We start from the raw sequence: 25,739 nt of genomic DNA, 5'->3' as shown, positions 1-25,739 counted from the left end.
TTTCAAGCTAAGGGATGCATGAAAGGGGCCTTATTTACAAGGAGGCTTTAAGCCACAAAACGTGGCTTAATGCCGCTTTGTAAATATGGAGAAGGGTACAGCGCCACCAGAACATTGCTAAAAGTAGTGACGTTCTGGAGCGCAATATCTCCTTGTAAATATGCCTCTGGGTGTGGTAAACTGTTTACAGGTCTATGAAAGTGTCACTTCTAAACTCGGAACGTCACCTTCTGGCAAATCGCTCATTTCTTTTTTTGGACCCTGGGTCTCTGTTTTGCTGGCCTATCATGGCTCGATGGATCAGATGGATTTTGTCTGAAGCAGGCATGGGCACTTCCATTTTTGGAACTTGCTCAGTCAGAGGGGCAGTAGCCTCCAAATCTTTCAATGTGGGAGCATCCCCTTAAGGATATTATTTGAATGGTAGATAGGGCAGCAGAATCTAGGGGCCTAATTTATGAGGCCCTACCGGCACCATGGTGCAAGGGTGCCTGCATTGGCGCACGGCAGCCCATTGTGCACCGGCACTTGGGAAAAGGCTAGGAATGCGCCGTGCCTTATAGATACGGTGCTTTCCTGCCCTTTTGTTGTGACGTGGGGCAGCGCAGCAAGATTCCTTGCAGCGCCGGCTTCCGCCAAAACCTCATAAATGAGGCCTATGATTCAAAAATCCTACTCAAATATAGCAAGTAATCCCTTTCCCATGTTTCTTGAACAGCTTTCAACTTGCTTAATCTGAAGGCTCCAATCTGGTCATGGATTTTTTTTTTTTACAGCAAAGGTGAACAAGAATTTTGAATTCTATTTAAGATACACAGTGATGAATATCCCAACTTTTTTTGTCTCACTTGTGAAGTGTACGGTACGGTTACAGAGTAAAATGTATGTTCATATTTCATTTCACTAGCCGAAATTTTCTGATAATTTTGCCGCCGATTTTATGAATTATCCATTTAGTAAAGTGTTTTGTTCAGTCTCAAATCAAAAGTAAGAATGAGCATTAACGTTACTGTTCAGGAGGGCATCAGTTTCTCACAACAAGGAGAGAGAGGCGGTTCTTATATCTGTCAGCCTTGTTTGTATGTGCATCAAAGTAGAGATTGGCTAACGAACTTTTGGGCTTCATGGGAAGTTTTTCTGAAACGTGTTATGATATTGTAGAAATTGAAACTACAGTGTGTTAATTATTTACAATAACATGGCTTCTGCAAAAATAAAAGCAGAAAAGAAATTGCATAATCCTGGTCTGCATACCCTTAATAGAACTGAAAATTCTTGTAGACATTTGCTATAACATTTTTTATTAGTTTCTGGCATGGGAATACATCCCACCAACATACACCCTAATTATACCCACCCTATCAATATCTAATCGCTGAAGAAACACACGCATTTCTCATAAATGATAGAGCATAGCAGCTCCAGGGACAAACAAAAAGGCATAAATATGTTAACAAACAGCAAAAACATCAGCAACTCTTATGTCCTACGAAAAGCCTGGGACCCAGGGACAGCATTTCAAAACACACCTAGGGTGAATGTCCATAGTAGAATCATTGGCGGTTAGCTGTAGGTCCTTGGTGTCCACTCAGACTGACATTTTGCACAATAGGGCAGTTTCCCCTTGTAAACTCATAGTTGTGCATAAGATGTAAATGTAGATATTATTTTTATTATTATTATTATTACATCAACAACTATAATATTGCTTCCTATGCTTTGTCAGCTCTTTTGTACAGCTTTTAGGACTGGTAGAATCAGGTTTGACTGCTTGGCTTTGAAGGTACCTGGGGTTCAAGACACCTATGAGGCTTCCAGTTGAGACACGATCAGGGTTTCTTTTTCTTTTCTTATAGTTTGTGTACCTGCACATGCAGCTTCTTCAGCAGTGTCTAATGTTGCAAAAAGGTGAACATGCCACTCTGTAGTCAGGGAGTCAGGATAGTAAGTGTGCAAGAATAGCCCCACCTAATAAAATAGCTTTCCCAATCATCCTTTAACTCCTCTGCTAACTGACCTACACTGCCTAGCTTGGAGCTCTTGCCTGAGATTTTGCTGCAAGGTACCAGGTCAAAGGTAGAACCAGGTGCTACGTCATACTTCAGGTGGCCACTGTTTCTTCCATCCAACATGTGAATAAGTCGGGCGAGGACCTGCTCGGGGGATTTGGCATGCCTTTCAAGGAACATTTGGGATCGTTTCCTGAGCAATGGCAACATTTTATAAACAGAGGGGCATATTACCAACGATTAGCGATATTTATCGCTAACGATGCTTAGCAACAAATTTTTTAACGCTAAGCATCGCCGGAAATTATCGCAGAGATAACTTGCTATTAGCAAGGTTTATCTCAGAAGTGATCAAAATCCTCGCGCTAACTGCCAAATGAGAGATTATCACTGGAAAACCAACGATAAACTCTCGAAGTTTGGCGTTAGCTTGATGATAGGGGCTCACAAACTTAGCCATGATATCCACCTTCCATAGGATATCATGGCTAAGTCAGGAAAATACCAGGTGTAAAAAAAGCAGTGCTAACCGCGGTTAGCGCTGCTTTCTTTTATCACGAACAGGGTTAGCGAAATCCTTGATAATAGGAGAAATGTCGCTTAACAACATTTCTCCTATTATTTTTCTCTGGAACGCCCCCTTTGCATCTCATTAGAGATGCAAGGGGAAGCGTAGAGAAAAAGGGTGCTAACATGCGAATTTGCTTGTTAGCACCCTGTTGCTGATAGGGAGATAATTTTATCTCTGCTTTCTTGGCTTTTAAAGCCAAAAAAGCAGAGATAAATCCCTTGATAATATGCCTCAGAATACGGGCAAGGCTTGCAAACATGATGGCGAATTGGCCCTCCTGTTTGTAGTGACTAGAAGCTGGACCAACACTTTTTGCAAGGAATAAATGTAGTTTTAGTTCTCTAGTGGTTGTCCTTTCGAACGCCAGCTGCACACGTTTGCTCGCTGGGTGCTGGACCCTGTGGCCTGAGTAACAGACGCCTTTCTCGTGAACTATACTTTGATTAGGTGGCATTCATTCCCTTCCATCATCGGAATTTTGTATGTCTTGACTTCTATTCTGAAATGTTTATGCCCCTTTTGATTCGGGAGTCGTAGCAAAAAAACATTCCTGCTCTGCGGCAGGTAGCAGTGAAGTGTCAACTACTACTCCCATCTGACTCTTATGTAGAAGTGTGAGTGTTTAGCCATGAGTTAGTTCTTAGGGGTTACACCAACTTTTTCCATTAAGGATGTTTTTACCTCTCAAGTCAAACTCTTGAGAAACTCATCCACGCGTTATTTTCCACAAAGTACCATTACCCCTAATCCACCTCTAAATTTAAGCCTAACCCTATTTATTAACCTTACATCTCAATTTTATTAAACCTTGCATTTTTTTAAACTCTTATTGCAAATTGATAGTTTCTATGTGCTTTAGTTTTTCTTCATCATTGCCTAGTAAAACGGTTCTTATTTTCACATTTCTTCACGTTGCATTTGTCATAATACATTTTCTTGTTTAAAATAATCTCTATTTTCAAATGGTGCAATTCAGGCATGTTTATTTGGCTCTCATTTAGGTGTTAGCGAGAGGTTGCAACTGATATAATTGATTGCTGGCGGGAGCGACAGCGGACTACTTTGGAACTTCTATGATTCAAGCAATAAGAATAATGAAATTTTAAAAAGTAAATAGTTTCGTTTTGCCTTGTGTTGTGTTAGTATCTGATTGTGCATGTTATCAACCATTGTTCATTGCAATTTGCAGCCTCAACTTTGCAATAACCATTCGTTTTTTTTTTTTTAAGTACCGTACCCCTATTATCTGGATCAAAGACTGTGATATCAGTTTCTGATAGGACTTCAAGGGCATGTGACGTCACGTGTGATTTACAGCGCTTAATTTGTAACAAACAAAATATGAGTGACTAGGCCCAAGATGTTTCTTAGAAGGCCACTGCAGCTTGCACCGTCTACTGTCCGAGTCTCTTCTTCCAAATGCCGTGCTGACGCTGCCTACTAACGATCACACTTCTGCAAATGTGATAATTTGGACTATTCAGAGTTATCCAAACGTGTAAGAAATGCCTGGACGTGCTGGCAGTATTACATTTTTAATTTTTTTCTGCTGGTCATATACTTAATGCAGGTGAGAGAGCACAAGTTTGAAAAAATGTATAAGTACGCCATATTTACAAGCACGTAGTTAGTTCACATGTACTTTGCACCAGAGTGTTTATATTTAGAAGTGAAATACACAGAGTGTCTTATATTCAGTGGTGAAATGCATAGAATGTTTAAGTAGAGTAACGATAATCATAACTGTGTGAGACTAATGTAGAAATGTTTGGGATGAATATGAAAACCTCATGTTCTCATGTTAAAGGAATAATGTAAGAGTTGAATGTAACTCTAAAACCCAGTATTTTGTGTAGGCCTCATGGCAATTCACAAGCAAATCTAAACGTGCTGCTAAAATAATGTGAGACAAGGTTGACATGGTTCTTTCAAAATGTACTATTGAACTTAGGGTTAAAAGTATATGCTTTATAGATGTGTTATTTTAGAAACGTATGCTAGTTAAGAATGTTTGCTGTTTAAATCAAGTTAACGTTTTAAGAGTGCAGGAACCTGCTGCATGTAAATCAAGTAGGCCAGAGCCGATAATGTCATGTAGTTTAAATCGTCATGTGCTCGTTAGAGGAGAGGTCGTGAGGTGTCCAGTATGAAGCTCAGAGAGTGTTTTATGGCCTAAGATATGGTGAAGTCTGGAATTTGAGGCCCACTGCAGGACGAGCTGTATGCAGGTGCGAGGGTCCTAATCAGCTCGAATGAAAGGGACTTTGTTCAGTGGCGCCTTGCGCAGGCCTGTAGGAGTTTCCAGGAATTTCAGGGGGTATCAGCGCACTGAAGAAGCTGCCTGGGAACCAAGGTCAACTTTAACGAGGGTCTTCAAGAGTACCATCATGGAGTTTGCCGCGGAAAGATGTACCACGTGAGGGGCGTCCCAAGGGGCGTTTCTATTGGAAATGTGATTTGGTATTAGGGAAAGTGACCCGGGAGGAGAGCAGAGCAGATGATTTTGGGAGCCTAAGGAAGCGGATGGGTAGGCAGATAGGCTGATCAGGAGAGACCCATTATCAGAGAAGAGACAAAGAGAAGTGCGTGATCTTCTTAGGAAGTCACCACGGCTGACACCTAGAGGGTTAAGATCTTGTTAAGTAGGGATGTCATTTAGTATAGTGTAGGGACAGACTAACCTTAATTTTCTTTTCTGTAATGACTTTGAGGTTGCAACTTGTATCCATTTTAGCAACCCTGATGGTATTCGAACTTGTACTTATTATTTTGTTCTTCAGACTCAGACTATTCAAGAAGTTCATGTTCATAGTGATTCCGATATACCTTTTGAATCTCATTTTGAGAAGTTTGTATCTTCAGTTATCTTTGACTTTATATTAAATCTTTAAAACTTAATTTTGGTCAGTGGTCATTTAGAGTGGTGTAAGTTCTTAAATTGATTGTTTACCTCGAGATTACCTTTTACTCAAGACAGGTACCAACGATCCAGTCGACAGGAAGAAGGGATTTGGCAAGATAATTAGTAACCAGTAATCCCGCGTTAGCAGTTGGTAGCAGAGTGAGGATGGTTATCTTCTTGAGGAAGGTAATCTAGAGAGGTTAGTTTACCCCAAGGCCCGAGACGTCGAGAGACGAGCAGCGGAAGAATCGTGTGCCGAAAGGTGCAGACGGTGCGAGAAAAGCAGCAGTATCGGAGAGTGAGTATAAAAAGGGTCATGCGTGAACAGATTGCGGTGTTTTGTGTTGTATTTGTATTGTAATGTCTTGCGGAGTTGAATGCCTGTAGTGTGAATGAGAGAAGGTTGTGAGCGCGCGCAACCTGGTAAACTGGTAACCTGGTAAACGGGTGAACTGGTGAAATCTTAAGTTCAGGCCAGAGCTTAAGTGGTTTTGGGTGTATCGAACATCCAGGGTAGTTGTCGACCATAGTACGGAGGTCACGAGGTACCATTGACCGCCGTGGATCCAAGATAGGGGGAGTGTAAGAGTGAGTGTATGAGTAACGGACGCTGGTCGAAAGTTACTGCGTGTGAGTAACCTATCGGAGAAGGTGATTGTCTGGAAGTAAACGGAAAGACATTTCGCCAAGTTAGGGGGACAACTACAGAAAGACTGTGGGCGTACAGTCAAAGAAAGGTGATCGCTTGGACGGAAGTAATCATTTTTCAGAGTATGAATGGGATGCGTGCATGACCGAGGAGACGAGCTGAGAAAGGAGGGGAACTGCTGCGAAGGGGGACGGGTGACGTCGGCTAGAGCCGCGCTCTGATTGAGCGGTTGGTGTGACGTTAGCTAGAGCCGCGCTCTGGTTGGGCGGCTAGAGTGACGTCGGAGGAAAGCCGCGTACGGATAGGCCAGTTAGTGAGAACGGCGCTGAGATTGGTGGAATATCATCAGGAAGTAAACAAACGCGGAGAAAAGAGAAATCATGAAGTGTTTTAAGTGTTTGAAAGGGATTTTTAAACGTAAACGAAGTGAACATTATTACGGGGAAGAGGCTCCCCCAGAGGGTACGCCAGCTCATTATATGGCAACGAATGTTGGGCTGCATACGATATTGTGGATTGGGGCTTGGAATAAGCTTACGGAAGGAAATGAGGAAATGCAGTTCCCGAAGTACGGGACGTTTAAATTAGAGGTGTTACATCGGCTAAAAGCAACCATGTCCTCATTGAAACCCTCACCTAGACCAACACAGTTTGAGGCTCTTAATGCATGGATTAAGGCTGCACACGACCGAAATTTGAACAGGCGTCAACAAAGGCTGACGCGATCGGTAAGGGCAGTGCGAGATTCCAAATGGGATGAGGAGGAAAAGCGTTGGAGGGTACAGACTATTGAGGTGGAGAAAATGTATCCGATGAGGGAGGTGTCAGGAGGAGGAAACCTCATGGAAGAAGACGAGGAAAGCGAGTCGGAGGACAATCTGATAAACAGATTGTTAATGGATAGACCACCTCCGAGAGTGGGATTGATAGAAGATAGAGGGCTCGCAAGGGAAGATGGGAATGAGATAGAGGGATATACACCACTCCCTATATCGGAATGGACACCTAGCAAAGGCGGAGAAACACCTCCAAACAACACTGTACAGAGTGTAGTGGGAAGGTTTGTGGTGCAGAAAACGCCAACCACAGAAAGGGTTGAGTCTGTGGGATTGCCAGACGCTCTTCAAGTGCCTGTTACCATAGGACCCATAGTTTCGATCTATAATTCTGAGAGAGATAGAGGGGAACAACAAAGGCAATTGGATAGGGAAAGGATTGAGATGGAAAGGAGGAATAATGTGACGAATGCATGGAAACAATTACCAGGTTCGGTAACGTGGAACACCCCATTAGACACAACTGTCGGTCCCAATTCAGAACAGGGAGGTCCGAGAGGACCAATGGATCTAAGGGGACCACGGCCAAGATCTTTTTCAGAGTTAAGAGCTGATTTGAGGGAATGGGACGGGTCCATAGTATCTCCGAGTAACAGGACAAGAACGGAACCAGAGTGGGAAAGCAGGGGAAACGGGACTGTATCTCATTGTGGGGCCAGCGAAAGCAGTCAGGGCCGGGAAGGCCAAAGTCAAGAGAATAGAGGGGATGCAGGTCCTACAAATCAGAGAGAACAGTCGGAACAAAATACTAGGATTGTAGAATGTGAGGAAATGTCCCGTCTCTGGGGGAACGGAGGAGATGAGGCGGTACGGAATTTTCAGAATAGGTTTAGGTGCCTTCATCATACGCTTGGGGAAGACGTTCAACATTGGAGAAAGGAGAACAGCGATAGGTCCCGCCACGCCTCGAATACTCAGGAAGCACAGGGAAGTAGGGAAGAAAGAGGGAGTAATAGAACCTCTTATCCTCAATCCCGTGAAACTAGCCAGGATGGAGAGAGAGAGGCTGGGAGGCATGAAGGAGTGTTTCACCACCCACCCCGAGAAGACGGAAAGGCATGGGACTTAGAGAGATGGGAACAGGGGAGGACTCCCTATAATTCACCAATACCTAAACGTAGATCTCGGAGCTGGGATGGGAGAGATGCGGATGGAGGAGCTAAATTGAGTGTCTTGAAAGCTGAAATAAAGGCAAAAAGGCTTGATGTTACCAGTTTAAAATCAGATGTAGATGAGATAATAGATGGAACATTGCCTTTGGAGAGGATAGAATTGTATGAACAGGATGAGTTATTGTTCATGGCAAAGGATATTACTAGGAAAGCTAGAGCGGTTCATGAAAAACTGACTGATTTGGCAGACAAGTATGCCGTGGATTTGTCTAGGACAAGGGCATTACAGAGTAACCACAGATTACAGTACGCAGACCAAGATCTAGATGAGAAGAGAACTGCTGGATTAAAAACACACATAAGAGAGCTGGTAACAGGGATAAGAGTGTGGAGAGAACTGGATAAATGGGAAGAAAGGTGGTCGAAAAAGGGCACAGTTAGGCGAAGTACAAATGTGATGACCCCTGAGGGAAGGGTAATGCAGATGGAGGCATTCCCTTTGCGAGAAATATCAAATGGAAATTATGTACATGTGCCCTGGAGTAGAGGAGACTTAGCCGCATTTACCAACTCATTCCCGAAGTTGCGGGACAACCCAGTCGAGTGGTATAAGCAGGTAGAGAGGTTTGTTAAAATTTCGAAAGTATTGTGGATAGATTTGAACACGTTGTTTGACATCGTGGTCCCATCTGATTTGTGGACCCCTTGTAAGACTAGTGTCGAATGGCCAAATGCTGAACCATTGAGAGATGTTCGAACTAATGGACCAGCTGAGATAGTCATGCGAAAGTATGAAAGGGTAATAGCATGGCTGAAAGATAAGGTACCACCACAGGATATAGATTGGGTAAAAATAGACCGAACAAGGCAGGAACCCAAGGAGACAGTTCACGAGTTTTATGAAAGATTGTTGAAAACATTCAAGCAATACAGTGGGCTAGATGTAATGGATCCCAAAGACATAGGGCAGTTCGTGTCAAAGTTTGTATTGGGGTTGAGACCTGATATTTGTTTGATGATACAGCAACATTTAATCTGTTGGCAGAACAAACCACTAGATGAGATTTTACGATATGCGAGGTACTGCAGTGACGAGATAGATTCTAAAGCCAAGAATCTAAAGGAGAAATTGATGGTGGTGCAAATGCAGTCCGCTGGGAAGGGTGGCCAGCAGAAGCAGGGGATGGGACGAAAACCAAATGGTCAGAACAAAGATAATGAAGAAGGGCAGAGACCTAGGATAGACTTTGCCACTTTAAAGAAAACGACAAAGTGTCATCTGTGTCATCAGGTGGGGCATTGGCGACGCGAGTGTCCCTTTAACCCTGAAAATGGAGAGCAAGAAGTAGAAGAGCAGGTCCAGGAAGACCCAGTGCAAAAAGTGACAGTCCCAAGCAGTAAGGTGGCCAAAGGGGGGACTTCGGCTCCACGGGCCCAATTCCCACAGCCACCGAAGATAGCAGCTGGAGGAAAGGTCTTTAAACAAATGCCTCTGTTTATCGAGGAAGAAAAATGTTATTACATTGATCCATTGACAGGACAACGGGTGAGCAGTGAAGAAGACTGTACCCTCGGGGCAGTTCTAGAAGTGGATCAGAGAGGGCCATTTGTTGAGGCAGAAGTGGCAGGGTGTCCCACTACGTTCTTAGTGGACACTGGAGCTACTCGTTCGACTCTGAGATCAGCGGTGGTTCCAGACTTGCCGATGTCAGGGGAAACAATTCAGGTGGTAGGAGTCGCAAATAAAAGAATGACTAGTCCCTTGACAGAACCAGTGTCTGTGAAAATTGGAAACCACATGAACGAACATCAGTTTGTGGTTTGTGACTCGAGTCCGGTATGTCTGTTAGGTAGGGATTTGTTATGCAAATTGAATTGCACCATATACTGCACCCCACAAGGAGTGGAGGTACAGACTACCGACGATGATGCTACCTTTAAGGTGGCCAATTCAAAATTCTGTGTAGAACTATATCCTACTCTGACTGTAGAAGATCTTCCACAAGATTTAAGAGATGCAGTGGCGTCAGAGGTGTGGGATTTCACAGGAGAAGATATAGGATTGATTAAAGGGGTAGAACCGGTAAAAATTCTGGTAAAACCAAATGTTGAGTTTCCAAGAACGCCGCAATACAAATTGTCCCAGGAAACGATTGCAGGAATAAAGCCTGTGATCGAGTCAATGATACAGCAGGGAATACTGAAGGAAATTGTGGGCAGTCCTTGTAACTCCCCGATTATGGGTTTGCAGAAACCTAGTGGGAAGTTTAGGATAGTTCAGGATTTACGAAAGATTAACAACATAGTCGTTTCATGTTGTCCCGTGGTACCGAATCCATCAGTAATATTGTTTCAAATACCATGTCAAGCAGAATGGTTCACAGTGATAGATCTTTGCCAGGCTTTCTTTTCAATCCCATTGGATGAAGAGAGCAGGTACCTTTTTGCGTTTAAAATGGAAGATCGCGTTTTAACATGGTGTCGAATTCCACAAGGATTCACAGACAGTCCATCCATCTTTAATCAGCTGTTGAAAAAGAATCTTGAGAATCTAGTACTGCCACAGAACTCGGTTCTGGTACAGTACATAGATGACCTACTTGTTGCGTCAGAAACAGAGGAAGCTTGTAAAGTAGATTCAATTGCCTTACTGAATCATTTAGCTGAAAATGGACATAAGGTATCTCCGAACAAGTTACAGTATTGTCTGACAGAAGTACAGTATCTAGGGCACAGGTTAGAAAAAGGGAAACGTAAGGTGTCCCCAGAGAGGATTGAGGCGATAATGAAAATGAATGCGCCTACAACTCAGAGAGAGGTTAGAATGTTCCTAGGAATGGTGGGTTACTGCCGACAGTGGATAGTTAACTTTTCACTGAAAGCAAAGCCCTTACAGAAACTGACGCACAAGGAGGTGAGTGATCCGGTACCATGGGATGAAGAATGTCTGGTGGCGTTTTTACAGCTGAGAGACGATTTATGTCGTGCTCCGGCTCTGGGAATGCCAGATTATGAAAAGACGTTTTCACTCTATTGCTGTGAGAGAGAGGGATGTGCTTTGTCAGTCTTGGCACAGACCCACGGTAATGCCCGTAGACCAGTTGCATATTTTTCGGCTACATTAGATCCAGTAGCCGCAGCGTTGCCCGGATGTCTCAAATCCGTTGCTGCAACGGGTGTCAGCATTGAAAGGAGCGAAAGTATTGTAATGGGACATCCAGTAGTGGTGTATGTACCGCATTCAGTTGAATTGTTAATGACCAGGACGAAGACGCAGCATCTGACCAATAGTAGGCTCACGCGTTATGAGCAAGTTATACTTGCCGCAGAAAACGTGACTCTCAGGAGATGCTCTGTCTTGAATCCTGCTACTTTGATGCCATTACCTACTGTAATAGAAGGCGAAGGATGTGAAGACCACGATTGCCTTGATGTGACTGAACTATGCACGAAACCCAGACCAGATATAGTGGATGAGCCATTGTCTGACCCTGATGAAATTTATTTTGTTGATGGCTCATGTTTAAGAGACGATACTGGTCGGTTAAGAGCAGCTTATGCTGTTTGTACCATTACTGGAGTGGTGGAAGCCGCTTGCCTGGAAGGAGTACATTCCGCACAGGTAGCAGAGATTATTGCCCTAACTCGTGCCTGCATAGCAGGAAATGGAAAGAGAGTCACCATCTACACGGACAGCCAATATGGTTTCGGTGTGGTTCATGATTTCGGGCAGTTGTGGTCTCAGAGGGGTTACATGACCTCCTCTGGTTCGCCCATTCGAAATGGAGAATTTGTGCGATTGCTGATAGAAGCATTACAAGGTCCTGTTGATATTGCAGTAGTGAAGTGTGTAGCTCATACTAAGAATACAGATTTTGTGTCACAAGGTAATAGATATGCTGATGAAGTCGCACGCTATTGTGCGGAACAAAGTTATTCTTTCTCAAAGGTGGAAATAGAAGGTGCAGAAGAAAAGACTGAATTAAGTATGATGTTAGAAACTGTAGACACTTGGGAGGATTTAAGAATAATGCAGGAGAACGCACCTGAAAAAGAGAAAAAGGCATGGGAAATAGCAGGCTGTGTGCGAAGTGAAATGGATTTTTGGGTTTCAGCAGATGGGAGAGCTGTGTTACCTGAAGAATTAGCTAATCCCATGGCGAGAGAAATACATGGTCCAGTACATCTAGGAAGGGATGCTATGATGAGAGTTTTTAGGCAGACTTGGTATTGCCCGAAATTCAGAATAGCAGCAGAATCAGTATGTAAGCGATGTGTTACCTGCCAACAACTGAACGTAGGCAAACGAACACCAGTCACACTGAGTCACATTGGGAGGTCAGGGGGGCCTTTCAATAGAATGCAACTAGATTTCATCGAAATGCCAAGAGTCAATCGCCTTCGGTATGTGTTGGTGATTGTATGCGTATTTTCCAGATGGGTTGAGGCATACCCTACACGTAGGTGCGATACACTCACAGTGGCAAAATTGTTGCTCAGGGAGTTGATACCGCGCTTCGGGGTGCCTGCCTCTTTGGAATCGGACAGAGGAAAACATTTTAACAGCGAAATAGTGAAGATGTTGTGCTCCACACTGAATATCGATCAAAAGCTGCATTGTAGTTATCGACCAGAAGCTTCAGGAATTGTGGAACAAGTGAATGGCACTTTGAAGAATAGATTGGCTAAAGTAGTGGCATCCACATCTTTGAGTTGGCCAGATGCTCTTCCATTGGTGCTCATGAGCATGCGCAGCACGCCTGATAGGAGGACAGGTCTTTCTCCCCACGAGATCCTGATGGGGAGGGCCATGAGACTTCCTACAGTTCCAACTACTGCTCTATTGAATATTACAGATGATCTGATCTTGGATTATTGTAAAGGACTGTCTGACGCCATCCATTCTGTGTCCCTTCAGGTGCATGCGGCTGAAGTTCCAACAGCGAGGAACCTGTGTCATGACCTGAACCCAGGGGACTGGGTCCTGGTTAAAAAACACGTCCGGAAGAACTGCCTAGATGTTCGCTGGCGTGGGCCCTTTCAGGTAATCCTGATCACGAACACCGCGGTGAAGTGCGGGGGGCTGCCAAATTGGATTCATGCATCCCATACTAGAAGAGTTCCAGCACCTCTAGAAGGAACAGCTCCCGTCCCAGACGAAAGCCCGGAAGTGGAAGAAGAGTCGCAAGAAGGGATTGAGGCAGCTGAGGAGGTGTCGGAAGAAGTTGGGAACGCATCGGATTCAGAAGAAGAGCGAAGGCAGGACGGCAGTGAGACAGAAGACGCAACTGAAGGAGAGAGCAGAAGTGAATACGACTCAGACTCAGATCCGTATAGGAGCGATCAAGAACCAAGTGGGAGGACAAGGAATAGGAGAATAAGGCTTGGAGCTGCCACTTGGCCAACAAGAAGAAGAAGGCTAAGTTTGAGGTCGGCCCAAGAAGAAACGCTTACTCCTATATCCGAAGACTCAGATCCAGAAGAAGATATCCAGGATCAAGCCGAGGAGGGTCTTAGAAGATCAAGTAGAGTGCGAGTGCCTAGCAGAAGATACTCTACTCCCGACTGGACCTACCTTGTTGCAGATGTCTGGGAGACACAGAACAGGGAGGATCAGGGAAGTGGAACTGATCAGAACTGACCCGATCATCACAGTACAAATAAAGTTTCTACTGCCAGGAGCGGAGACCGAAAGGTTGCTGACACTCAACATCGTTCATCCTGCTCTCCTGAGTGGAATAAGAAAATTGCTTTTAGAGACAGTTGAGTTTCCAGTTTGCTGTTCACGATATCCAATATTGGAGGGAACTCTTCTTCGTTTGGAAATGCTGGAACGAGTAGTAGAATTGCTAGGAGTGCTTATTGTTGTGGATTAAAGCCATACTGCGAATGTCTTCAAAGGGGTGCAGATCTGGAAAAGTGAAGAAAGTGATCTTGATTAGAACGGACCCCTTTGTAATTGTGGATATAGAACTGATAGTACCAGGATTGGAAATTGAAAAAACGCTAACTCTCAATTTCGTCCGTCCACTTGTCTTGAGCGAAATAAGGAGAATAATCCTAGAAAAGGTTGACTTTCCATGGTGTGGTACGAATTGTCCAGAACCTGAGGGAATGATACTTCGGATGGACATTTATGAAGAAGTAGTGTTACTCCTTGAGTCATACATAACTTCAGACGAAAATAAGACTTTTGAAAAGAAATTGTAAACTTGTTGCAAGATAACCTAGCGCCGAGTGGAAGAAGAAAAGTGATAGGGGTTTCATTTTAGTGGATGGAGAAGGGCTAGGGTTGTCTATTTTCTACTGGACTTTGAACTGTTTTGCGGAAACAAATTGTCAAGCTTCCAAGTGTTTCAAGAAAGACATTGCAAGAGAGAAAGACTTTGTTTGAAAAGAAGAGGAAGTGAATGCTGGAAGATAGTCGAAAACTACACTGTTTGAGAACATGGAGGCTGGCAACCCGAACCGCAGGGCAAAATGTATAGCTGTTACATTTTTAGGAGTAGTGGTTTCTCTTATAATTTTAGTGGTAACTGTTTCATTCCTAGCGGGACACGAAGGGGATGGAACCACAGTTAAGGAGGATAGGGGAGTGTCAACACCGAGAACTACCACAGTTAAGGAAAAGGGAAACATCAATGAGAAAGACAAAGCGTTGTTAGATGCAGAAGTAAAAAGGTTACACATGGATGAATCACAGGGGAATTACAAGTCAAATGCTTATGCTAAGTTGCTTTATGAATATGTTGATGCCATGGAGGTAAAGGACTGCTATGTATGTATGCAGTTACCAATTTCGGTGGAGGAGGGTATTAAATACCATCATCTCCCGTTGACATATGGAATAACGTGCAGTTTATTGTTAAGTATGTTTTATGGACGAGACGGATTTGAGTATTACTTCTCGAATTTCGACTCGACATTGCCAGAGGTTCCGAATTTCAAGCATTTGAACAAATGGGACTACTACAAAAGCGAAGACAGGTTACACAAATGGTTTATTCCATGGAGAACGTTAGATACTTCACATGCTCGAAACAACAATCTGACTTGTCAAATATCAGAAGTTGAGAAAAAGTTTATAGCTCAGGTAGATACTAGATACAGAAAGCAGAAGGCATTGAAGGCATCAGGACAAGGAGAAACAGATTGGACCAAGGAAGAAAGGGCACAACAACGAAAAGGTAGTATTGGTCCAATTGCTTTGGATAAGGAGAAACGGGGGAAACTGTGCATTCACAGGAGTTACTCCTACTATGAAAACGTTTATGTAGGACAAGTCAATTGCGAACATGCTTTTCAATTGGAGTACTACTCTAAGAACTTCATGAAAGGGATGCAAGCAATACCAAATGTATATTTTGTATGTGGAAGATATGCCTATGTGAAGTTACCAGATAATTGGTACGGATCATGCTATCTGGCTGTTGTCTTCCCTAAAATATATCATGTTGAGAATTTAGACACGCCTAAGAAAGAAATATCAACTAGATGGAAGCGAGGGCTAGGTGCAGCAGAAGTAATTGGAGATGTAATAGGTGCTGCATTCCCTTTCTTAGGATTGATAATGAATGACATTAAGATCAGGAGGTTAGCTACAGTCGTAGATAGACTGTCTGCCAGTACTGCAAGATCCTTGATGCTGATAGAAGGGGAGATGCAATCGATTAGGGCAATGGTTCTTCAGAACCGACTTGCTTTAGATGTTCTGTTAGCAAAAGAGGGAGGAGTCTGTAGGGCCTTGAAGGTCCAGGAATGCTGTACTTACATTCCAGACAATTCAAAGCCTCTAGAGAAGTATATACAAAACATCACTGCCATACACTACGAAATAGAGGACCTGGCAAAGGTAAATGTGTGGGAAAAAGTAGGCCATGGAATGGGTAAAGTTGGAAGTTGGTTTGCCAACTTAGGAAAGGGTATCGTTTGGTACATATTGAAACCCATCATCATAGTAGTGATTTGTGTAATCACTTTGTGGGGATTGGTGCGTTTGTATCAATGGTACAGAGCAAATAGGTTACAGAGAGCTATGAAGAAACAGGAAGAAGAGTTGACAGCGATGCAGGACACTCAATATAAGAGTCTGAAAGCATTAGAGAGTATGAAAAGAAGTGGTACTGTCCTGACTTCACTTTAAAGGTTCTACATTTTTGTGTCATGGTGATGATGACCCCTGAAGGTCATCAAAGGGGGGACTGAGAGAGCACAAGTTTGAAAAAATGTATAAGTACGCCATATTTACAAGCACGTAGTTAGTTCACATGTACTTTGCACCAGAGTGTTTATATTTAGAAGTGAAATACACAGAGTGTCTTATATTCAGTGGTGAAATGCATAGAATGTTTAAGTAGAGTAACGATAATCATAACTGTGTGAGACTAATGTAGAAATGTTTGGGATGAATATGAAAACCTCATGTTCTCATGTTAAAGGAATAATGTAAGAGTTGAATGTAACTCTAAAACCCAGTATTTTGTGTAGGCCTCATGGCAATTCACAAGCAAATCTAAACGTGCTGCTAAAATAATGTGAGACAAGGTTGACATGGTTCTTTCAAAATGTACTATTGAACTTAGGGTTAAAAGTATATGCTTTATAGATGTGTTATTTTAGAAACGTATGCTAGTTAAGAATGTTTGCTGTTTAAATCAAGTTAACGTTTTAAGAGTGCAGGAACCTGCTGCATGTAAATCAAGTAGGCCAGAGCCGATAATGTCATGTAGTTTAAATCGTCATGTGCTCATTAGAGGAGAGGTCGTGAGGTGTCCAGTATGAAGCTCAGAGAGTGTTTTATGGCCTAAGATATGGTGAAGTCTGGAATTTGAGGCCCACTGCAGGACGAGCTGTATGCAGGTGCGAGGGTCCTAATCAGCTCGAATGAAAGGGACTTTGTTCAGTGGCGCCTTGCGCAGGCCTGTAGGAGTTTCCAGGAATTTCAGGGGGTATCAGCGCACTGAAGAAGCTGCCTGGGAACCAAGGTCAACTTTAACGAGGGTCTTCAAGAGTACCATCATGGAGTTTGCCGCGGAAAGATGTACCACGTGAGGGGCGTCCCAAGGGGCGTTTCTATTGGAAATGTGATTTGGTATTAGGGAAAGTGACCCGGGAGGAGAGCAGAGCAGATGATTTTGGGAGCCTAAGGAAGCGGATGGGTAGGCAGATAGGCTGATCAGGAGAGATCCATTATCAGAGAAGAGACAAAGAGAAGTGCGTGATCTTCTTAGGAAGTCACCACGGCTGACACCTAGAGGGTTAAGATCTTGTTAAGTAGGGATGTCATTTAGTATAGTGTAGGGACAGACTAACCTTAATTTTCTTTTCTGTAATGACTTTGAGGTTGCAACTTGTATCCATTTTAGCAACCCTGATGGTATTCGAACTTGTACTTATTATTTTGTTCTTCAGACTCAGACTATTCAAGAAGTTCATGTTCATAGTGATTCCGATATACCTTTTGAATCTCATTTTGAGAAGTTTGTATCTTCAGTTATCTTTGACTTTATATTAAATCTTTAAAACTTAATTTTGGTCAGTGGTCATTTAGAGTGGTGTAAGTTCTTAAATTGATTGTTTACCTCGAGATTACCTTTTACTCAAGACAGGTACCAACGATCCAGTCGACAGGAAGAAGGGATTTGGCAAGATAATTAGTAACCAGTAATCCCGCGTTAGCACAGGTCACCCCATTGGTCAACATCCTTTAGTCTCCAAATTGTTGTTGGGTATTAGATTCCTGCCCCCCCTTCAATCAATAAATTCTGTTTTATGGGATGTCTCTGTGGTCCTGAAATTTCTCCGTTCTTGGACTGAGTATTTATCCAGGATAACTTTCAGCATGGTTGGGTATATATTTCTTTGCCATACTCTTGTAAGTGTCAGATGTTTGTAGATTGGGCCTTGCTCCAGAAGGAGTTACCTTTTTCCTTTCTGATATCCTCTTTCCGATATCTAGGATAGCAAAATCTGCATCTATACAGGTTTCTTTTTCAACTTTTCCAGGAGACTGGACATTGGAGGGCATTTTTTTCGAGAAAATGTCAGAGTGCAGAGCTGTGCCAAATTTGGCAGTGCCGCACTCTGACATTTTCAAAGTGTAGGGATACGCTGTATTTACAAGAATACGGCTCACCCATGTGTCTTCCCTAGAGCTGGTGCTAAATTTAGCTGCCTAGCGCCAACGCAGGCACCCTTGCACCATAGCCCAAGAGTGCCTGCTTTGCAAAGAATGATTGTTTATGTGTAGGAAGGTGTCCCGATCACTAATTTCGATTTGTTACTTCTATGTGTGCTGCATTCTGCAGCACACATAGAAGTAGCACATCTTCATTATTTAATGATTGTTTATGTACAGGAAGGGACACTTTCCTGCACAAAACAGTCATTAATGGCATTTTGCTCTTTCTATGCGTGCTGCAGAATGCAGCACACATAGAAAAAGCAAAAACAAGTACAAATAAAAGTATTCCCCTAGTTTCAATATTCTAACACATGCTCTTGCATAACCTTAGGTTTTGGCACTGCCTCAGATTTACACCTCCTTGTAGATCTGGGGCAGCATCAAAAGAAGTGGTTTTTGTGGTGGACCACCCACAGCAGCACCTATTGCACATCCCTTTCAAGCTAAGGGATGCATGAAAGGGGCCTTATTTACAAGGAGGCTTTAAGCCACAAAACGTGGCTTAATGCCGCTTTGTAAATATGGAGAAGGGTACAGCGCCACCAGAACATTGCTAAAAGTAGTGACGTTCTGGAGCGCAATATCTCCTTGTAAATATGCCTCTGGGTGTGGTAAACTGTTTACAGGTCTATGAAAGTGTCACTTCTAAACTCGGAACGTCACCTTCTGGCAAATCGCTCATTTCTTTTTTTGGACCCTGGGTCTCTGTTTTGCTGGCCTATCATGGCTCGATGGATCAGATGGATTTTGTCTGAAGCAGGCATGGGCACTTCCATTTTTGGAACTTGCTCAGTCAGAGGGGCAGTAGCCTCCAAATCTTTCAATGTGGGAGCATCCCCTTAAGGATATTATTTGAATGGTAGATAGGGCAGCAGAATCTAGGGGCCTAATTTATGAGGCCCTACCGGCACCATGGTGCAAGGGTGCCTGCATTGGCGCACGGCAGCCCATTGTGCACCGGCACTTGGGAAAAGGCTAGGAATGCGCCGTGCCTTATAGATACGGTGCTTTCCTGCCCTTTTGTTGTGACGTGGGGCAGCGCAGCAAGATTCCTTGCAGCGCCGGCTTCCGCCAAAACCTCATAAATGAGGCCTATGATTCAAAAATCCTACTCAAATATAGCAAGTAATCCCTTTCCCATGTTTCTTGAACAGCTTTCAACTTGCTTAATCTGAAGGCTCCAATCTGGTCATGGATTTTTTTTTTTTACAGCAAAGGTGAACAAGAATTTTGAATTCTATTTAAGATACACAGTGATGAATATCCCAACTTTTTTTGTCTCACTTGTGAAGTGTACGGTACGGTTACAGAGTAAAATGTATGTTCATATTTCATTTCACTAGCCGAAATTTTCTGATAATTTTGCCGCCAATTTTATGAATTATCCATTTAGTAAAGTGTTTTGTTCAGTCTCAAATCAAAAGTAAGAATGAGCCTTAACGTTACTGTTCAGGAGGGCATCAGTTTCTCACAACAAGGAGAGAGAGGCGGTTCTTATATCTGTCAGCCTTGTTTGTATGTGCATCAAAGTAGAGATTGGCTAACGAACTTTTGGGCTTCATGGGAAGTTTTTCTGAAACGTGTTATGATATTGTAGAAATTGAAACTACAGTGTGTTAATTATTTACAATAACATGGCTTCTGCAAAAATAAAAGCAGAAAAGAAATTGCATAATCCTGGTCTGCATACCCTTAATAGAACTGAAAATTCTTGTAGACATTTGCTATAACATTTTTTATTAGTTTCTGGCATGGGAATACATCCCACCAACATACACCCTAATTATACCCACCCTATCAATATCTAATCGCTGAAGAAACACACGCATTTCTCATAAATGATAGAGCATAGCAGCTCCAGGGACAAACAAAAAGGCATAAATATGTTAACAAACAGCAAAAACATCAGCAACTCTTATGTCCTACGAAAAGCCTGGGACCCAGGGACAGCATTTCAAAACACACCTAGGGTGAATGTCCATAGTAGAATCATTGGCGGTTAGCTGTAGGTCCTTGGTGTCCACTCAGACTGACATTTTGCACAATAGGGCAGTTTCCCCTTGTAAACTCATAGTTGTGCATAAGATGTAAATGTAGATATTATTTTTATTATTATTATTATTACATCAACAACTATAATATTGCTTCCTATGCTTTGTCAGCTCTTTTGTACAGCTTTTAGGACTGGTAGAATCAGGTTTGACTGCTTGGCTTTGAAGGTACCTGGGGTTCAAGACACCTATGAGGCTTCCAGTTGAGACACGATCAGGGTTTCTTTTTCTTTTCTTATAGTTTGTGTACCTGCACATGCAGCTTCTTCAGCAGTGTCTAATGTTGCAAAAAGGTGAACATGCCACTCTGTAGTCAGGGAGTCAGGATAGTAAGTGTGCAAGAATAGCCCCACCTAATAAAATAGCTTTCCCAATCATCCTTTAACTCCTCTGCTAACTGACCTACACTGCCTAGCTTGGAGCTCTTGCCTGAGATTTTGCTGCAAGGTACCAGATCAAAGGTAGAACCAGGTGCTACGTCATACTTCAGGTGGCCACTGTTTCTTCCATCCAACATGTGAATAAGTCGGGCGAGGACCTGCTCGGGGGATTTGGCATGCCTTTCAAGGAACATTTGGGATCGTTTCCTGAGCAATGGCAACATTTTATAAACAGAGGGGCATATTACCAACGATTAGCGATATTTATCGCTAACGATGCTTAGCAACAAATTTTTTAACGCTAAGCATCGCCGGAAATTATCGCAGAGATAACTTGCTATTAGCAAGGTTTATCTCAGAAGTGATCAAAATCCTCGCGCTAACTGCCAAATGAGAGATTATCACTGGAAAACCAACGATAAACTCTCGAAGTTTGGCGTTAGCTTGATGATAGGGGCTCACAAACTTAGCCATGATATCCACCTTCCATAGGATATCATGGCTAAGTCAGGAAAATACCAGGTGTAAAAAAAGCAGTGCTAACCGCGGTTAGCGCTGCTTTCTTTTATCACGAACAGGGTTAGCGAAATCCTTGATAATAGGAGAAATGTCGCTTAACAACATTTCTCCTATTATTTTTCTCTGGAACGCCCCCTTTGCATCTCATTAGAGATGCAAGGGGAAGCGTAGAGAAAAAGGGTGCTAACATGCGAATTTGCTTGTTAGCACCCTGTTGCTGATAGGGAGATAATTTTATCTCTGCTTTCTTGGCTTTTAAAGCCAAAAAAGCAGAGATAAATCCCTTGATAATATGCCTCAGAATACGGGCAAGGCTTGCAAACATGATGGCGAATTGGCCCTCCTGTTTGTAGTGACTAGAAGCTGGACCAACACTTTTTGCAAGGAATAAATGTAGTTTTAGTTCTCTAGTGGTTGTCCTTTCGAACGCCAGCTGCACACGTTTGCTCGCTGGGTGCTGGACCCTGTGGCCTGAGTAACAGACGCCTTTCTCGTGAACTATACTTTGATTAGGTGGCATTCATTCCCTTCCATCATCGGAATTTTGTATGTCTTGACTTCTATTCTGAAATGTTTATGCCCCTTTTGATTCGGGAGTCGTAGCAAAAAAACATTCCTGCTCTGCGGCAGGTAGCAGTGAAGTGTCAACTACTACTCCCATCTGACTCTTATGTAGAAGTGTGAGTGTTTAGCCATGAGTTAGTTCTTAGGGGTTACACCAACTTTTTCCATTAACCACTTGGGAGCTAGTAAACAAACCTCCCCAGTGCTGCGCTGTCCATTATCCGGTGCTGAACTGGACGTCCAGCGGTCGCACGCAGCACTGGGGAGGTAGTGCCCGTGACGACCGTTGGCCGACGGCAGCACTTAAGGGGTTAAGGATGTTTTTACCTCTCAAGTCAAACTCTTGAGAAACTCATCCACGCGTTATTTTCCACAAAGTACCATTACCCCTAATCCACCTCTAAATTTAAGCCTAACCCTATTTATTAACCTTACATCTCAATTTTATTAAACCTTGCATTTTTTTAAACTCTTATTGCAAATTGATAGTTTCTATGTGCTTTAGTTTTTCTTCATCATTGCCTAGTAAAACGGTTCTTATTTTCACATTTCTTCACGTTGCATTTGTCATAATACATTTTCTTGTTTAAAATAATCTCTATTTTCAAATGGTGCAATTCAGGCATGTTTATTTGGCTCTCATTTAGGTGTTAGCGAGAGGTTGCAACTGATATAATTGATTGCTGGCGGGAGCGACAGCGGACTACTTTGGAACTTCTATGATTCAAGCAATAAGAATAATGAAATTTTAAAAAGTAAATAGTTTCGTTTTGCCTTGTGTTGTGTTAGTATCTGATTGTGCATGATATCAACCATTGTTCATTGCAATTTGCAGCCTCAACTTTGCAATAACCATTAGTTTTTTTTTTTTAAGTACCGTACCCCTATTATCTGGATCAAAGACTGTGATATCAGTTTCTGATAGGACTTCAAGGGCATGTGACGTCACGTGTGATTTACAGCGCTTAATTTGTAACAAACAAAATATGAGTGACTAGGCCCAAGATGTTTCTTAGAAGGCCACTGCAGCTTGCACCGTCTACTGTCCGAGTCTCTTCTTCCAAATGCCGTGCTGACGCTGCCTACTAACGATCACACTTCTGCAAATGTGATAATTTGGACTATTCAGAGTTATCCAAACGTGTAAGAAATGCCTGGACGTGCTGGCAGTATTACATTTTTTTTTTTTTTTTTTTTATATTTATTAAAAGATTTTTTTTCCCAACAAACAATGTGTATCACAGTACAACCACCTCAGAGTATAGGTTAAGCATAAACGTAGACATTTGAGCATATGAAAAAACAACATAAAAAACAACAAGCATTGGAAATGCAATAGGTCTCGCACCATTAGAGTTAGTGCTTTTAGAATTGTTTATGGGGTTTTTTTGTAAATGTTTAGCATTTTTGTTTCCTGTAGCCAATGCTAAAGAATTACAAATAAAAAAAGCCATAAACATTTCTTAAAGCTGTAACTGAAATGGTCTGAGACCTATTGCACTGTGTGAGGGTGAGGGGTTGAGGGGTGAGTGAGGGTGAGGGGTTGAGGGTGAGTGAGGGTGAGGGGTTGAGTGTGAGTGAGGGTGAGGAGTTGAGGGTGAGTGAGGGTGAGTGAGGGTGAGGGTGAGTGAGGGTGAGTGAGGGTGAGGGTGAGTGAGGGTGAGTGAGGGTGAGGGTGAGGGTGAGGGAGGGTGAGGGTGGGTAAGGGTGGGTGAGGGTGAGTGAGGGTGGGTGAGGGTGAGTGGTTGAGGGTGAGTGGTTGAGGGTGAGTGGTTGAGGGTGAGTGGTTGAGGGTGAGTGGTTGAGGGTGAGTGGTTGAGGGTGAGTGGTTGAGGGTGAGTGGTTGAGGGTGAGTGAGGGTGAGGGTGAGTGAGGGTGAGGGGTTGAGGGTGAGTGAGGGTGAGTGAGGGTGAGGGGTTGAGGGTGAGTGAGGGTGAGTGAGGGTGAGGGGTTGAGGGTGAGTGAGGGTGAGTGAGGGTGAGTGAGGGTGAGGGGTTGAGGGTGAGTGAGGGTGAGGGGTTGAGGGTGAGGGAGGGTGAGGGTGAGTGAGGGTGAGGGTGAGTGAGGGTGAGGGAGGGTGAGGGTGGGTGAGGGTGAGTGAGGGTGAGGGTGAGTGAGGGTGAGTGAGGGTGAGGGGTTGAGGTTGAGGGTGAGGTGTTGAGGGTGAGTGAGGTGTTGAGGGTGAGTGAGGGTGAGGGAGGGTGAGGGGTTGAGGGTGAGTGAGGGTGGAGGGTGAGGGGGTGAGGGTGAGGGTGAGGGGGTGAGGGGTTGAGGGTGAGTGAGGGTGAGGGGTTGAGGGTGAGTGAGGATGAGTGAGGGGTTGAGGGTGAGTGAGGGTGAGGTGTTGAGGGTGAGTGAGGGTGAGGGTGAGTGAGGGTGAGGGGTTGAGGGTGTGTGTGTGTGACAGTAACTTGTGTGTGTGAGGGCAGTGTGTGTCAATGCAACGGGGCTCATGTTATCGACCTCAGAAGCATTAAAAGTGTGTCTTGGAACGTCTGAGGGCAGCTCGTGTTACAAGCTTGCTTTGAAGATGGTCATGCAGTGCTGGGAGTGGAGCAGATGGTCCTGTTTATGACCTGCAGAGCGCGTGTGAAGTGGGCGCGGATGAAGTGACTGGGGGGTGAGGGGTGTGCAGCCTGGTGTGCTGAAGCCTGGCAGCAGAGGCGGCGCGCGCCAGCAGAGGCGGCGCCTGCACACAAATTGGCTAAGTGGCTAAGTGGCTGGTGGCAAATGGACGCACATCAAAGGAGCCGCGAAAGTAGCATGCAAGCAGAGGAACCAGAGACTCATCTGATATCAATATTGTTCTCCTTCTGGGAGTGAGAAACTCCAGCTTTTAGAATGGTTTCATCACTCATCAAAAACACAATTCTACAACCAGAGACACTATCATTTCCCATTCTGCGTACAGATCTTCCCATGTGTAGGAGTGGTCCCAGTCACCGGATAAGTCCCAGCTGCGGCATTTTTTGCATAGCCATCTTTTTATTTGCGTACCTAATAATGTTTGATCTATACACCAATGCTATCGGACTCCATTCTGCCCCGCTCTATCATGGGCCGATTGCAGGATGCCCGATAGCTTCTTGCGACCTTTGGCGCCCCTAGACCACCTTCGCTCAGTAGTAAATACAATTATTTATATTGGAATTGAGTAATGTCTTTTCTGACTTGCTTTTCATTTCATGCATCACAGCCTCCCTACAATGTAACTACGAAAGGTTGGTATGGCAGGAAAGCTGCCACTTTAACAAGTGTCTGCTTGCAAAATGTGATTACCGCAGCCAAGTCTAATAGTTTGAAGCACACACTTCCAGCAGAAACAAGGAGAAGGGGGACTTACGGAAGGGCAATGCACCCCATAGGTCAGAAACAAATACCCCAAACATGGCAGTACACACACCACAGGGCAGGAAGAAGGGGCACCGACAGGGCAACACACAGGGCAGGGAGCAGGGATCCCGACAGGACAGCGCACAACACAGGGCAGGGAGAATGGGCAGCGCACACTACAGGGCGGGAGAAAAGGGAACTGACAGATTAGCGCACACCACAAGGCAGGGAGAAGCGTTATTGATAGGGCAGGGAAAAGCGGTACTGACCATGCAGTGCATGCAATGGGGAATCGAAAAGTGGCACTGACAGGGAAGCGCACAGGACAGGGAAAAGCGCCACTGACAGGAAAGCACACACCACAGGCAGGGAGGAGCGCCACTGACAGGGAAGCACACACCACAGGCAGGGAGAAGCGCCACTGACTGGGAAGCACAGGGCAGAGGGAAACTGCGCTGGTAAAGTAGCACACAGACAGAAATGCGAGATGCGCGCAGTGAGAGGGCAGGGAGACCGGCGTGCACTGGCAGAAGCGAGGGAGGCCTATTGTGCGAGTGTAAGATGGAGAATGACCTGTGCTGGGAATGGACCGGAGGATGCGCTCAATCACAGGGAAAGGCAAACGCTGAA

Source organism: Lissotriton helveticus, chromosome 9 (assembly GCF_964261635.1).
Source record: "Lissotriton helveticus chromosome 9, aLisHel1.1, whole genome shotgun sequence".
NCBI lineage: Eukaryota > Metazoa > Chordata > Amphibia > Caudata > Salamandridae > Lissotriton > Lissotriton helveticus.
Note: the sequence above shows the minus strand (reverse complement) of the source record.